Below are 14123 nucleotides of genomic sequence, written 5' to 3'. Positions count from 1 at the left end.
CAGTTTCAGACCTATCAATGGCAAGTTCTCAAGATTACAGAGAACACAGCATGGTGTCCCAAGTTTCAGACCCTTCTCATCATTGATGGATTTATACCATTGTAAATGCCATAAAAGGAAAAGCTCTGAACTCTTGTTATTGAAGAGGAGAACAAAAGAGCCACTGAAGACTATTCAAAGATAAAGTGTTTTCTGAATTCTCTCTCAAGGACCACAAATCTTTCTAAGAAGCAGATCTATATACAGCAAGCATCACAAGAATAAAGGAAAAACATGATCAGCAGATCTCTACTGATGTCCCAGTCTGCATCTGGCTGAAGGCCTGTTAACCTGGAGATCAAGGTTTTTGCCTTCATTTTCAGAAGTGAAATACTGTTCAGGAATCGCTTCCTGTTTATTTTGTACAAGGCATCATTCAAGGTGCGGTGGAGATATGCAGGAGACCTTCCAAGTAGGAGCTGTAAGTGATTAGATTGAGGTGGTTACAATCTGGAGGTCAATTTATTTAGGAAGTATTTCTTTATTTGGGCTCAGCATAGTCACATATGCGATCATCAGTATATACAAAAATAACATTTTAGAACAGGGGTGGGCAAACTTTGTGACTCGAGGGCCACAATGGGTTCTTAAACTGGACCGGAGGGCCGGAACAAAAGCATGGATGGAGTGTTTGTGTGAACTAATATAAATTCAAAGTAAACACCATTACATAAAAGGGTACGGTCTTATCCGGCCCGCGGGCCGTAGTTTGCCCACGGCTGTTTTAGAACCAGGTAAGTTGATAGAGGTCCTGGGAATGTTTTCACTTCATAGAGTCAAGGATCTCCAAACAAAGGCCTCCTTTTAAAGGTAGTTTATTTCCATGGTCAATAGTTACCTAAAATTTCTTACTATGTTACATTTCTTTGGAAGTAAATAGGAAGCTATGGATATATACAGAGGACAGAACAATATGAAAATATTTTAAGAGGAGGTCTTCTCTAAATACACAAAATTATCCTATGTCCTTTATTACTTTCTCATAGGCTTCATTTTGCAACTATGTGAAATGAGTCTTCCACAGATACAATTCAATTGATAGTGCCTGGATGCCAGCTTCGAATTGGTTCCAAGTCGTGTACTTTGAGGAAATCCAAAGTAATGGAAAGGAAGCAGTAAAGTCTAGCAGATATTGGCATAGATTAGTCCCCAAAGTAGATGATGCCTATCGCACCTTCACTAATAACTAGAGTGCAGTTGTTTGAATGTAGAAACAATCCCTATATTTTAATTTTTAGAAAGTACCAGTAATTGGCTCATAGGAATATCCTTTAGAAAGATGTACAGACTACATATGCATGGGAAAGAGGGCCTATCCATAACTGCAGACAGCTCCCCAAAGAGTTACCACTACATTAAAATTTCTTCCCATGGTCCCTGGGATATTAGTTATCAGGCATGCACTTTGGTTTATGCTAAAAACTACAAAAAATGTCTGTCTTTTCTTTGAATGGACAAGGTGGCAGATCTTACCATGAGGACAATGGCAAACCCCTTCTCCATGCACTGCACTTCACCAGGAACAATAACATCTATAACCCAAACTGTGCCTGGGTTATAGATGCCCTTCTTCCTCCCATCTGGATGGGAGGTAATTTTTTAATTTTACTTATATCTACTCAAATGAGTAGGGAGGGGGACATTTTCTTCAAGCCCTAATTCCAGAACTCTAGAAATCTGTACTTTGGATAAATTAAATGATCAACTAAATTGTAAACTGAATATAAATGAAAGCATATTAGTTATTTCATAATGCTATGTTTTATGGCTACCAATGACAAAACAAAAACTACTGTTAGGTGTGTTTCTGTAAATGAGATACATGATCTTTTTTAACTCACTGAAACATCTGCAGTATTTTAATGGATCAAGGAAACAATGAAATAAGTACATTATTTTAATGACTGAATTATGCTTTTCATACAGAAAATAGAAAATGTACACATGCATGTATGTGTGGAGCCATATGAAGCACAAGTAAGTAATTATATCATTTTTTCTTTAAATCTGGAAATAAAACACCATTTTCTTGGTGCTTTAATTCCTTTTCCCTTTGTAGCTCAGGAGGAAATTCTGCCAAAATGTTATTTATCTCTCTTGATTTCAACTTGTCTTCCTTTGCAAATTGATCGTAATAGGACATTGAGTTTCAATATCAGTCACCATTTCTTGAGCATCAACAGCATTAGCAAAATGTAGGCTATAAACGATATGCAGATCATTCAGTCTTCAATGTTTTGAAAATTTCAGGATAAGATTAAAAACGTACACAAAAAAGCTGGAGGTTTAATTCAGATTTCTCACTGATTATATTTGTTATGACTAGCCTGTAATTTTCACTTTGTTGTGGCTGTTGAATCCATATTACAAGCTACCATGTACGGCTATTCAAAGCAGGAATTACTTCTGATGAAAGCCCAGCACCTAGGACAGGAGGTCACCTACAGAAGGTGCTCTGAAACGGCTCTCTGATGAGTGCTATGTATAATTTATGTGAGGGTTGTTAAGTTAGTTTCAGATACTAAGAACATAGATATCAGCCTCATTAATATTAAAATAATATTGTAAAGACAGATGTGAACAATATACATTATGTGTACATTTAAATTATGAGTCAACACTAAAGTCCAATATTCCAGACAAATAAGAACCATTAACATCTCTGTTTCCATTAATTGCATGGGTAACCTTATTTTCATTAAGAGTGCATGCATTGATTAAATCTGCTCATAGCTAACAGCAAATTAAACTGTTTGGCTTTCTACAAGTTTATTTGAATTTCATTTGGCACAAACCCAACCATGTAGCCTATCCTTTTTTCTTTCTGTATGAAACATATAACTGAAGGACAAGACCCTTCATAAGAAATGTATAATCAGAATCATGCTTACATTATTAACTATTCTTTCATGAAACAAACAGCTAGAATTCAGTATTCATCTGGACAAGACTCAATTATATGTACAATTATTAAGAGCCGGCAATGGGAAAATCAGTTACCAGACTTGAAGAAAATATGATTCCCAACTGCTCAGAGTTTACAAACTAATGAATTAAACTTTTACACACATACACACACAGATACACAAGGTGGATGCATGTTTATATTTAGTTGCATGTAAAACTTAGGGTTTGCCCTGGCTGGTGTGGCTCTGTTGGTTGAGCATCTGAGCATCATCCCATGCGAACAAAGGTTGCTGGTCCAATTTCTGGCTGGGGCACATGCCTGGGTTGCTTGCTTGATTCCTAGTAGGGGGCATATAGGAGGCAGCCTATTGATGTTTCCCTCTCACAGGGATATCTCTTTCTCTCCCTCCCCCCCTTCATCTAAAAATCAATTTAAAACCCCCACAAAACTTAGGGTTTGACCATTATTCTTAAAGTAAGGAAGGGGAACTCATCAACTTATATTTAACATTCAGTTGGCGAAATTTTTATGTCATAGAAGAACTGCTTAAAATGTGCTATTTACTGTAATATTTAAATCCCGGTATTCTTCACTTTTGTGCTCTCTTGCTCTTGCTCTCAATGTCACTCCCTCTTTTTCAAACTCAACTGTCATTCACACAATGGCAAGACTAAGAAGACACCTCTTGAGTATGAATATTAATAGAGAGAGACAGAGCCACCGGTTAAGAAGCCTCAGGGGGAAAGTGACTGAAGACTGAAGTAAAACAATAGAGATGCATGTGACACCAAGTGTTTTGTCTAACTCTTCACTTTCTGTTACTTTCTTTGTTTCCCAGCTATCTTTTACTGAGCATGCTCCCCCCCCCCTCATTGTGCTAACCTGGAGGAATTTTTTTGTGCAAGTTAAGCAACAGCTTCACTGAAATGTGTGTACCTTGCATTAAAATTTTTAGAATACTTCTGAATTCAGAAAGTGTGTAGGTTTTACAGTTTTAAGAAATAACTTGCTAAATGAATTGACATGCACTTAGTTTTATAATTATGTTCATGGAAAAATCGCTTGTAAAGTAGATGATTTTCCATTGGGTTCATTTTGTGATTGGTCTCTTGAAAACATAGTACTTTCTGTTAATACTCTCTATCTTCATTATACATTTCTCTGCATCATTTCTCACAATCTCCATCATAAAAGTAATTGTGGAACTTTTAGCATTAGAGGCCCTATAGAGATCATCCTGTCCCCAAGCTGATAGTCTGTTCACCAGCAAAAACTCCTCTCAAGCTGAAACCGGTTTGGCTCAGTGGACAGAGCGTCGGCCTGCGGACTGAAAGGTCCCAGGTTCGATTCTGGTCAAGGCAGCTGATCGATGTTTCTAACTCTCTGTCTCTCTCCCTTCCTCTCTGTAAAAAATCAATAAAATATATTTAAATAAAAACAAACAAACTCCTCTCAATAACTGCATCTATGAAAATTCCTTCTCAAAAATTCTGCCCAACAAGCAACACATTAATAATAGTTTTCAGATTTTTATTAAAGACATTTGAAATAAAGAATGAGTACAGTATATGTAAACTGACTAATATCATGTCAAGTAGTAATAAATAAATGTTTTGGGGTGGCCTGTGTAGCACCAAAAGTGTTTATATAGCCCTAACCGATTTGGCTCAGTGGATAGAGCATCAGCCTGCAGACTCAAGGGTCCCAGGTTCGATTCCGGTCAAGGGCATGTACCTTGGTTGCGGGCACATACCCAGTAGGGAGTGTGCAGGAGGCAGCTGGTCGATGTTTCTCTCTCATCGATGTTTCTAACTCTCTATCCCTCTCCCTTCCTCTCTGTCAAAAGTCAATAAAATATATTTTTTAAAAAGTGTTTATATATGCCCCACCAGTGTGGGTCAGTGGTTGAGCATTGACCTATGAACCAGGAGGTCACGATTCAATTCTCAGTCAGGGCACATGCCTGGGTTATGGGCTTAATCCTGGGGGGGGGGCGGGGGGGAGGCGGTGTGCAAAAGGCAGCCAATCAATGATTCTCTCTCATCATTAATGTTTCTCACTCTCTCTCTCCCTCTCCCTTCCTCTCTGAAATCAAGAAAAATATATATTTTTAAAAGTGTTGATATGTAATTTTTATTAGGTTTTCCAAAGTGTTGTTAATATTTTGTATTCCTTCATTAATTTTCCCAAGGGAACTCTTGGTATATCTGAACTATTAGCCATAGTACTTCTGATCGAGCTAGCCAGCTCATCTGTCTATAAATTTGAAATTAAATGTATCTGGCAATGTGAATAAATGGTACAATGTAGAGAATGCCCTTGCCAGACAAAGTTTTGTTATATTTTTAAAATATTTAAGTATAACACATCATAAAATTATACAAAAAACAATAATATAAGTCAATGAATTGAGCATCTTTGTAAACAAAGAAGATTTCTATCATCAAGAAACAGAACATTTCCAGTATTCCAATTGTGCCCCATCTAATCACTCCCTCACCCAGGAACAAAAGGCATATACAATCTCTACTTTAATAGATTATAAAAAATCTCCCAAATTACAGCACCCATTTAAACTTCCACAGACTATGACAATTACATTTGCCCGAAATCTTCTCTGATACCTGCTGGTGTGGGTCTTTTTAATTTTAATATTAAGAGCTCAGTATAATTTAATTTTTATTTCTCACATTACAAATAAAGTTTGTAACTTTTCATATGTTCATTGGGCATTTTTGCAATTCCACTACTAGATATATACCCTGTAGAAATGTGTTTACCTACACAAGAAAACAGATGTAGAAGAATGTTAATATAAATATTATTAGCCAACACTGAAAATTACTCAAATATCCATTAGCATTAGGATGAACAAATTATGGGGAATCCATACAACAGAAAATCATAGAGAAATAAGATGAATTTACTTTAACAAAAGAAGATTGTTTCCGGCTCCTTTTATATTGGGTTGTCTCCTTTCCTTATTGATTTGTGAGTATTCTTTACGTATTGTGAATGCGAGCTCTTTGTCAGTTTACATGGTGTATATATATATATATTTTTCCCCACTGTGTGGCTTCCCTGTACTTTCATTAATGACATCTTCTGATGGACATAAATTCCTAATTTTAATATAGTTCAATTAATAAAATTTTATTTGGGGTTATGGCACCTTCAGTGTCTTTTAAAACCCTCTCTATTCCCAGATCGCCCATGTTGTCACAAAGTTTTGTATCTTGCCAGCTCTGCCAACCCGTTTTCCTTAGCTACCTACCGCAAAGTTACCGACAGCTCCCATCTCTGAGGCCAAGGCTCCACGCTGACACTCTAGTGCTGACAAAGGCATACAATACATTACCAGCTTCACCATTCAGGTCGCCTTACCATTCGGGTGACCTCAGCATTGTACTCTGCCACACCCAGAAACAGGTACAACCACCATACACCCTCCTTTCACACTGCACCTGAACCTTGACAGCAGCGCTGAACTGATGCCATTTCTTCTTATACCTTTGCACATGCTATGTCCTCTATTTAGAATTCTTTGTTCTCTATTATCCAATTGGAAATATTAATAGAAGTATTAGCTCCCTTCATGTCCTCAGTCCAATAGTCCTAAATAGATTTTTGTTCACTGGCTCTCAAATATTATAACAGCATATAATATATTTTACAGATGAAATAATATTTTAAAAATCATGTTATGCCTCTGCTCAAAACCTCTCTACAATTTCCCATTACCATTTAAAAAATCTAAAACATCACATAATTTACAGTGCTCTCCTGATCTGGCCCATCGCTACTTCATCAACTTAAAGTTTTGCTACTTCATTATTTCTACTGTAACTAGATTGGACTTCTTTCTGTTCTCCAAACATATTAAATGCCCTCTCACATCCTGTTTGCTAAACATGGGTTTCTTCTGTCTGGTATGTTCCCTCAATCCAACCTGACTCAATTTGCTTAACTAGAAATCATCTTGAAGTTAATTCCTTCTGGAGTTTTCCCCTGACCATGCCAGCCTCATTCTCCCAAGACTACAAACAGATCCCCTATTCTACCTTCTTACAAGACCCCATGCTTCCATTTTTATTGTACTCTTTATTTCTATCATTAGTTATTAAATATCCATGGTCCCTGATTATCTGAGCCTTCTTAATCCTTGGTAGCAATAGTACTATTCATAGGGTTATGTCATGAATATAATGAAATAACGTATATTAAAAGCGATCTGTAATCTGTAACAATTGTTCTGCAAATTTTATGAGAATGTTCTCTCTTGTTAGCTGCATCAAGTCCTCAAAAACAGAACTATCTTGTGCCTTTGTTTTATTACTCTTAGTGATTAACATAATAGATATTCAGTAACAAATTATTAATGGATTGATTTTTCAAACCGCAATATTAAATAGTTAACTGTCTGGAGAGTCTCAAAATGGAATAAACAGCCTCCATTCTCTCCCATATATCCATTAAAAGACAGGAAGGCAAGAAAGAAGGAAAGGAGGGAAAGAGAGAATACTGCAACTATAGATTGCTAGGCTTTTTCAGTCACTTGTTGCAGACATCAAAAGAGCCAGGCAAAAACAGGAAACAGCGTGCTGAATAAGTATGCTGCCTATTTTCTAGTTCACAAGCATTAAAATAGACGGCCTGGTCATCACATTCCTGTGCCTCCATGTACATTCAGGAAATCCAAGTCTTTTAGTGAGCCATTAGAGAACCATCGGTCTCACCCGGCATAGGAAGTAGAGTCTTCAGGTCAGAGCTTATATAGGCAGGAATGTGGCTCATTTTTTAGACTTGAAAGCAGACTCTTTCTGTGACCAAGCAACTACCTTTCCCCTCAGCTTTATCTAAATCTGAATGATAATAAACAACCTTCTCATGGCAATAGGATATTCACAACCTGAATATGATCTCTGAGCACTAGAATAACTAGGGAGGAGGCGCAGTGTTATTATCTTCCTCTTATAAATCTGAGGCTCAAAGAAGTTATTTACATAGCCAAGAACACAGAGCTGGTAAATGCTAACATAATCTTGGTTGACTTTAAATTTACTATTTGCTGCAGAAAATCATGACAATAATTTGGGGTTTCTATGGCTTTAGTATCTGATTTATCTGTAATATTATTTCATTATTTTTACAAAAACTAGTCCTCCTAAATTCAACAGATATTACCAAAGCTTAGAAAATAAGTTTTAAAATAATTATTTTCCAAGTAGCCAGAGGAAAGCAAAGAGTGGCAATAATAGAGTCAATGCTCATTGAATGCCTGGTTATTGTTCTAAGTAACTGAGAAGTACTGTCTCCTTAAATCCTCTTAACCCTGTGATAGGTATTATCACAACTCCCACTTTGCACATGAGCCCCATTTTGTGCAGATGTGTTTGAATCTACACAAAGACTCAACAGCTTCACCAAAGTCACTCTATGAATAAGTGATGGAACCAGAATATAAACCCCGGCCAAAGGACTTATCTTTTCCCCTGGGAGGCTCTACCACAACCCAAATAGAACTTGCATCTCACTCAAGACACATAATCAGCACAGAGTTCACAGTCACATGAAGAATTACTTTTCAAGAACTTTAGTAAGTTGTGACATTCCCAAAGCTTACAAGACTATGCCCCACAGATTTTCAACGAGGGCAACCCCTTGTCATTTCAATTTTATTAGATTTATTACCCGTGGTTCTTTTCTCTCCCAAGCTCACAATTTCTCCTAACAACAAAGACAAGAAAAATCAAATTGTGGGGCACATATCAGGATAAAAATTTGTTTTGGAATAAGTGAGTTTTAAGAAGTAGCTCTGGTTTATTTTAGTCTCTATCATACTTACATCATGGGGTTATGGGGATTTATTCTCAGCCCTTAAAGCAAAGTGGCCATGTGAACAACAGCCATGTAGACAACTGACAGCAGACAACAGCACAGAGGAGTGGAACAAGCATTGGGCACTAAGTAAATGGCACCAATGACAGTTTCCTCAATTTCCCATCATGAAAAATGGAGATAAGATCTCCTCTATTTTCCCGACACAGTTGTTATGAGAATCACATTAATTAAAGCACTATATAAACATAAAGTTGGGTGTAGTTGTATTTGAAAGATCAAAACTGCAGGCATATGAAAAGAGGATTCAGATTCATATGAAATAATTATGGTCCAAAATATCATAATATATTCAGATTGTTAATATAACTAACCTGACAGCTGGACTCAGATATCATAGGTAACTGTTTCACACAGCTGTGCTGAATGGAAGGATCTCTCTCTCTCTCTCTCTCTCTCTCTCTCTCTCTCTCTCTCTCTCTCTCTCTCTCCCCTGCACATCTGCACATACAACATTAGCAGTCATGGACGAAGAGACCTGAACTGCCAATGGAAGACAGACATCAACACTCCAGAATTCCACTCATATTACAGTGTTAGTCTGCGTGTGAGGGCTCACCCTTCCCATACAGTCTAGTTCTCTGGTATCTACTCTTCTAGTTTGAGACTCTCTGGAAAGACAAGCTGCATCTGCAGCTGAGGCAGGGCCTGGATAATGGCAGTAATGGCAGCACAGCCAAAGAACATAATTCATGCTCGAGAAGAAAGGGGAAGTAATATGCCTATGTTTTAATTTCCCCAGTGTCTGCTGACTGCCAATTTATTTCCTTGCCTAAGAGAACATTACACAGAGAGCTTGAAATTATTCTCACCATCCCAGGGATGCAAATGCTACCACATGTTTCCATGCCATCATCATGAGCTCCCAAAGTTCCAAAGCTCACCTGAGATCATTCATTAGAACCTAGGCTGGTGACTCTCTATAGGAAAAAATGTCATTTCCAAGAGATTAGCTCCTTCTGGCCAAGAAAATCGTATTATAAAGGAAAAACTATAGTTTTCTTCACAATTACTGTTTTCCTCACATCTGTAAAAACTGGTTTACTTTGTGTCTTATTTTTCTGCTTTCACCTGCCTTTCTAGCCTTAAAGAGGGCCAGCTCTTGGTTATTTGGGAAGATGATATCTTACTGAATATTACATGTGCATGGAGGCTGAGGTGGCCCATCCCCTGCAGAATGGAGCAATGCCATTATACATATCTCATTTGTTCAACATCAGACTGTGATGTCTACTGCCTTTCTAATCCTAGTTATAATAATACTCACCACTGGGTATGAATATCTAGAACAGGGATGGGGAAAGTCTGGCCCTTGAAATTATTTGATCTGGCTCTGCCAAGACATTAGGTTTGACTTAATTAAGTGTTGATCAAATATAGCAGGCTGATTTTTAAGTTGATAATTTAATATGGCCCTCAAATCGTGTTATAAATATCCAAATGGCCCTTGGCAGAAAAAAAGATGGCCCTTCCCCACCCCTGATCTAGAGAGATACAGAAATTCAAGGATAAGACATCAAAGAAATTTATGTACCATTAGAGGAAAACAGAGAAGAAAATAGAATTAGAAGTTGGGTAGAAATAAAATTATCAGTCTTGAGTTAGACCACTATTTCTTATTATGGCCATTCATTCTAACAGGCATGTTGTGATAGCTCATTGTGGTTGTAATTTGCATTTTCTTAATGGTTAACGATGTTGAACACATTTCCATGTGCTTACTTGTCATTGTATATGCTCTTCAATAAAATGCCATTTCATGCTCTGCCCACTTTCTAAATGGATATTTTGGTTTTTTATTGTTAAGTTTGAAATAGTTCATATAGTCTAGATATGAATTCTTTGTTAAATATATGTTTTGAAAAGTGTTTGGTGTCTAGTCTAAGCACTCTTTGCCTACTCCCAGATCCTCCCCCAACATTTTCTTTTTTTAAGCATTATATATACATTTATACTTTACTAGAGGCCTGGCTCACAAAATTCGTGCACAGGTACAGTCCCTAGGTGATCAGGGCCATCTTCCCAGGTTGCCCAAAGCCGACCCTGCCCACCACTGCCACCCACCCCTGGTTCCCCATTTTCTATCAGGTGATTGGAGCCTGCCAGCTGGGGGAAGGAACCGAGAGGTCGGCCATTATGCCTGCTCACCAGCCCCACCCCTACCGTGGGTTGCCCTCTGTGTGTAGGGCGACTGGTGGGGCAGGGGCCTTGGTCTGGCACCACCCTCATCCCCCGCCACCCACCCCCAGTTCCCCATTCACCATCGGGCAATCAGAGCCTGCTGGCTGGGGAAAGAGACCAAGAGGTGGTCAATGTGCCTCGTAGTGACTGGTCGAGAGGTTGTTTTGGTCGTTCTGCCATTAGAGTCAATTTGAATATTACCCTTTTATTTATGGGATATGTACATATTTAACATATCTATATATTTTAGTTCATGGTCAAATTTGAGTTAATTTTTTATAAGGAGGAAAAAATTAGATTGAAGTTCAGTTGTTCTCAGTATAAATGTCCAATTACTATATCATTATTTGTTGAGAAGACAATCTTTTCTCCTTTGAATCCATTGGGCATATTTGTGTGAGTTTTCTATTCTATTTTATTGCTCTATGAATGTACCCACCCACCAAGACCACACAGTATTAATTATGATAGGAATATAATGAATATTGAAATTAAGTAGACTGATTCCTCCTATTTTATTCTTTGTCAAACTTGTTTTAATTCTACTTCTTTTGCCTCTGCATATAAATTTTAGATTAACTTTGTGTATATCTATACAAAATCTTGGAGAATTTAGGTAGAAATTGTTATACTTGTATGTCAATTTGGGGAGAACAGACATCTTGACATCTTTATTCTGGTCGGCCTTTCAATCCCTGTTCATGGACATTTCTCTATGTACATGCTATTTGATTCTTTCAACAGCATTGTGTCCTATACACAGAAGCTCTAAAAATATTTTATTAGGTTTAAACATACACATTTCTTTTATTCGGCAAATTAAAATGTTGCTGTATTTTTAAAATTAGTGTTTATGTTTAAATATACAGAAATACAACATGTGCAGTTTAAATATAGGGGTGGGCAAAAGTAGATTTCCTGTTGTGAGTGACATGTTTTTGAGTTAATAAAGGTATTGTGGTAATCATAACCTGAATTCCTTTTCCATATGAACAATTGTAAGCCTATTTTTGCTTTCCACTGTATATGGAAATACAATTGATTTCTGTATGTTTATCTGGTATCCTTCAACTTTGATGAAATCACTTAATATTATTTATTTTTGCTTTTGTTTTATTTTATAGATTCTATGGGATTTTCTATATAGATAATTATGTCATACACAAATAGGGAAAATTTATTTCTGTATTTCTATCAGCATTCCTTTTACTTTCTATTTTTATTATTACAAGGGCTAGAACATTCAGCACTGTGCTGAGTAAGAATGACTAAAGTAAACAACTTGTCTTATTCCCAATCTTAGGGAGTGCACATTCAATTTTTTACCATTAAGCAAAACGTTAGCTAGAATTTGTTTTTGAAGACATTCTTTATCGAGTTGATAAAACTACCACTCTATTACTATTTTTCTAATACTTCTTATCATAAGTCAGTGATGAATTTTGTTAAATGCTTTTTCTATACTGATTGATATAATCATTGATTTCTTTTTCTTCAGCTTGTTAATATGATGAATTGTGTCAATTGACTTTTGTATACTGACCCAAATTTGTATCAGTGGAAAAACCTCTACTTGGTCATTTTGGATTTTGTTAAATTTCATTTGCTAATCTTATATTAAAGAATTTTTGAAGCTATATTTATAAGAGCTATTGGTCTGTAGTTTTTTTTTTTATTTTGTACTGTCTTTGTCTGGTTTTCATATCAGTATAATACTAGTTTCATAAAATCAATTGGAAAGTATTTTTTCTTTTTTCCTGAAAGAAAAATCTGTAGAATTGCTGCCCATTCTTCCATAAGTGCTTGACAGACTTCTCCAGAGAAACTATCTAGCTCTGGAGACTTCTTTTTTTGGAGAATATTATAATTATAAATTCAATTTCATTAATAGTTACAAGAGAATTCAAATTATCTATTGGTTAAGTTGTTCTGACAGTATTTTTTTAAGAAAAAGAACGATACCATTTTCTATAAATTTTCAAACTTATTTGTATGTTTTCTATAGGATTCCTTTGTTATCATTTTTAAGCATGTAATATATGTAATGATATACCATTTCACTTCTGATATTGATCATTTGTGCCTTTTCCATTTTTTCCTGTCTCAATCATAGTAGAGATTTGTCAGATGCATTAGTATTAAAAACAACAACAGCCTTTTCTTTTATTAATTTTCTCTATTGTTTAAGTTTTTAATTTCATTGGTTTCTATTCTTACCTTTATTCTTTCCTTCCTTCTGCTTGCTATGGATAATTTATTCCTTTTCTAGATTGCTGAGGTGGGAGCATATATTACTGATTTTAGATTTTCTTCTTTTCTAATATATGAATTTAGTGCCATAACTTTCTCTCTCATCACTTTTTTTTAAAATATATTTTATTGACAGGGAAGTGGGGGAGATAAATAGAGAGTCAGAAACATCGATGAGTGAGAAACATCGATCAGCTGCCTCATGCACATCCCCCACTGGGGATGTGCCCACAACTAAGGTACATGACCCCGCCGGAATTGAACCTGCGACCCTTCAGTCCTCAGGCCGACACTCTATCCACTGAGCCAAACCGGTTAGGGTTCTCATCACTTCTTTAGCAGTTTCTCACAAATAATGATTTGTTTTATTTTCTGTTTTATTCTTTTTTAGTGTATATTTTTTTATTTCCCTTGAAACTTTTGATTTGACTCATTGGATTACTTGGAGGTTAGCCCCTTATTTTACAAACATTTTAGATTTACTCATCTCTGTTATTGAATTCTACTTAGATTCTATTGTAGTCAAAGAACACCTTTTACACATTTTTAGGCATTTCCTTTTTATTTTTAATTGAAGTATGATTTCCACAAAGCAAAGTGAACATATCCTATTTGTGCAGTTCAATAAATTCCCATAAACGGAAACATTTGTGTTATAAGAACCCCTTATTGAAAAATCAGCCTTTCCTAAGCTATTCCTTACTCTTTTCTCTTTACTGCTTTCAAAGGGCAACTACATTTCTTACTTTAAATGCTGTATGTATTTTGTAGATACTTTTTATCAGCCTAATGCAGTGAGGACCATTTTATTACTCATTTTTAGTTTACTTTTTAACTGATAAGATAT

Source organism: Myotis daubentonii, chromosome 9 (genome assembly GCF_963259705.1).
Source record: "Myotis daubentonii chromosome 9, mMyoDau2.1, whole genome shotgun sequence".
Lineage (NCBI taxonomy): Eukaryota > Metazoa > Chordata > Mammalia > Chiroptera > Vespertilionidae > Myotis > Myotis daubentonii.
The sequence above is the reverse complement of the archived record's forward strand: the minus strand, read 5'-3'. Positions refer to the sequence as shown.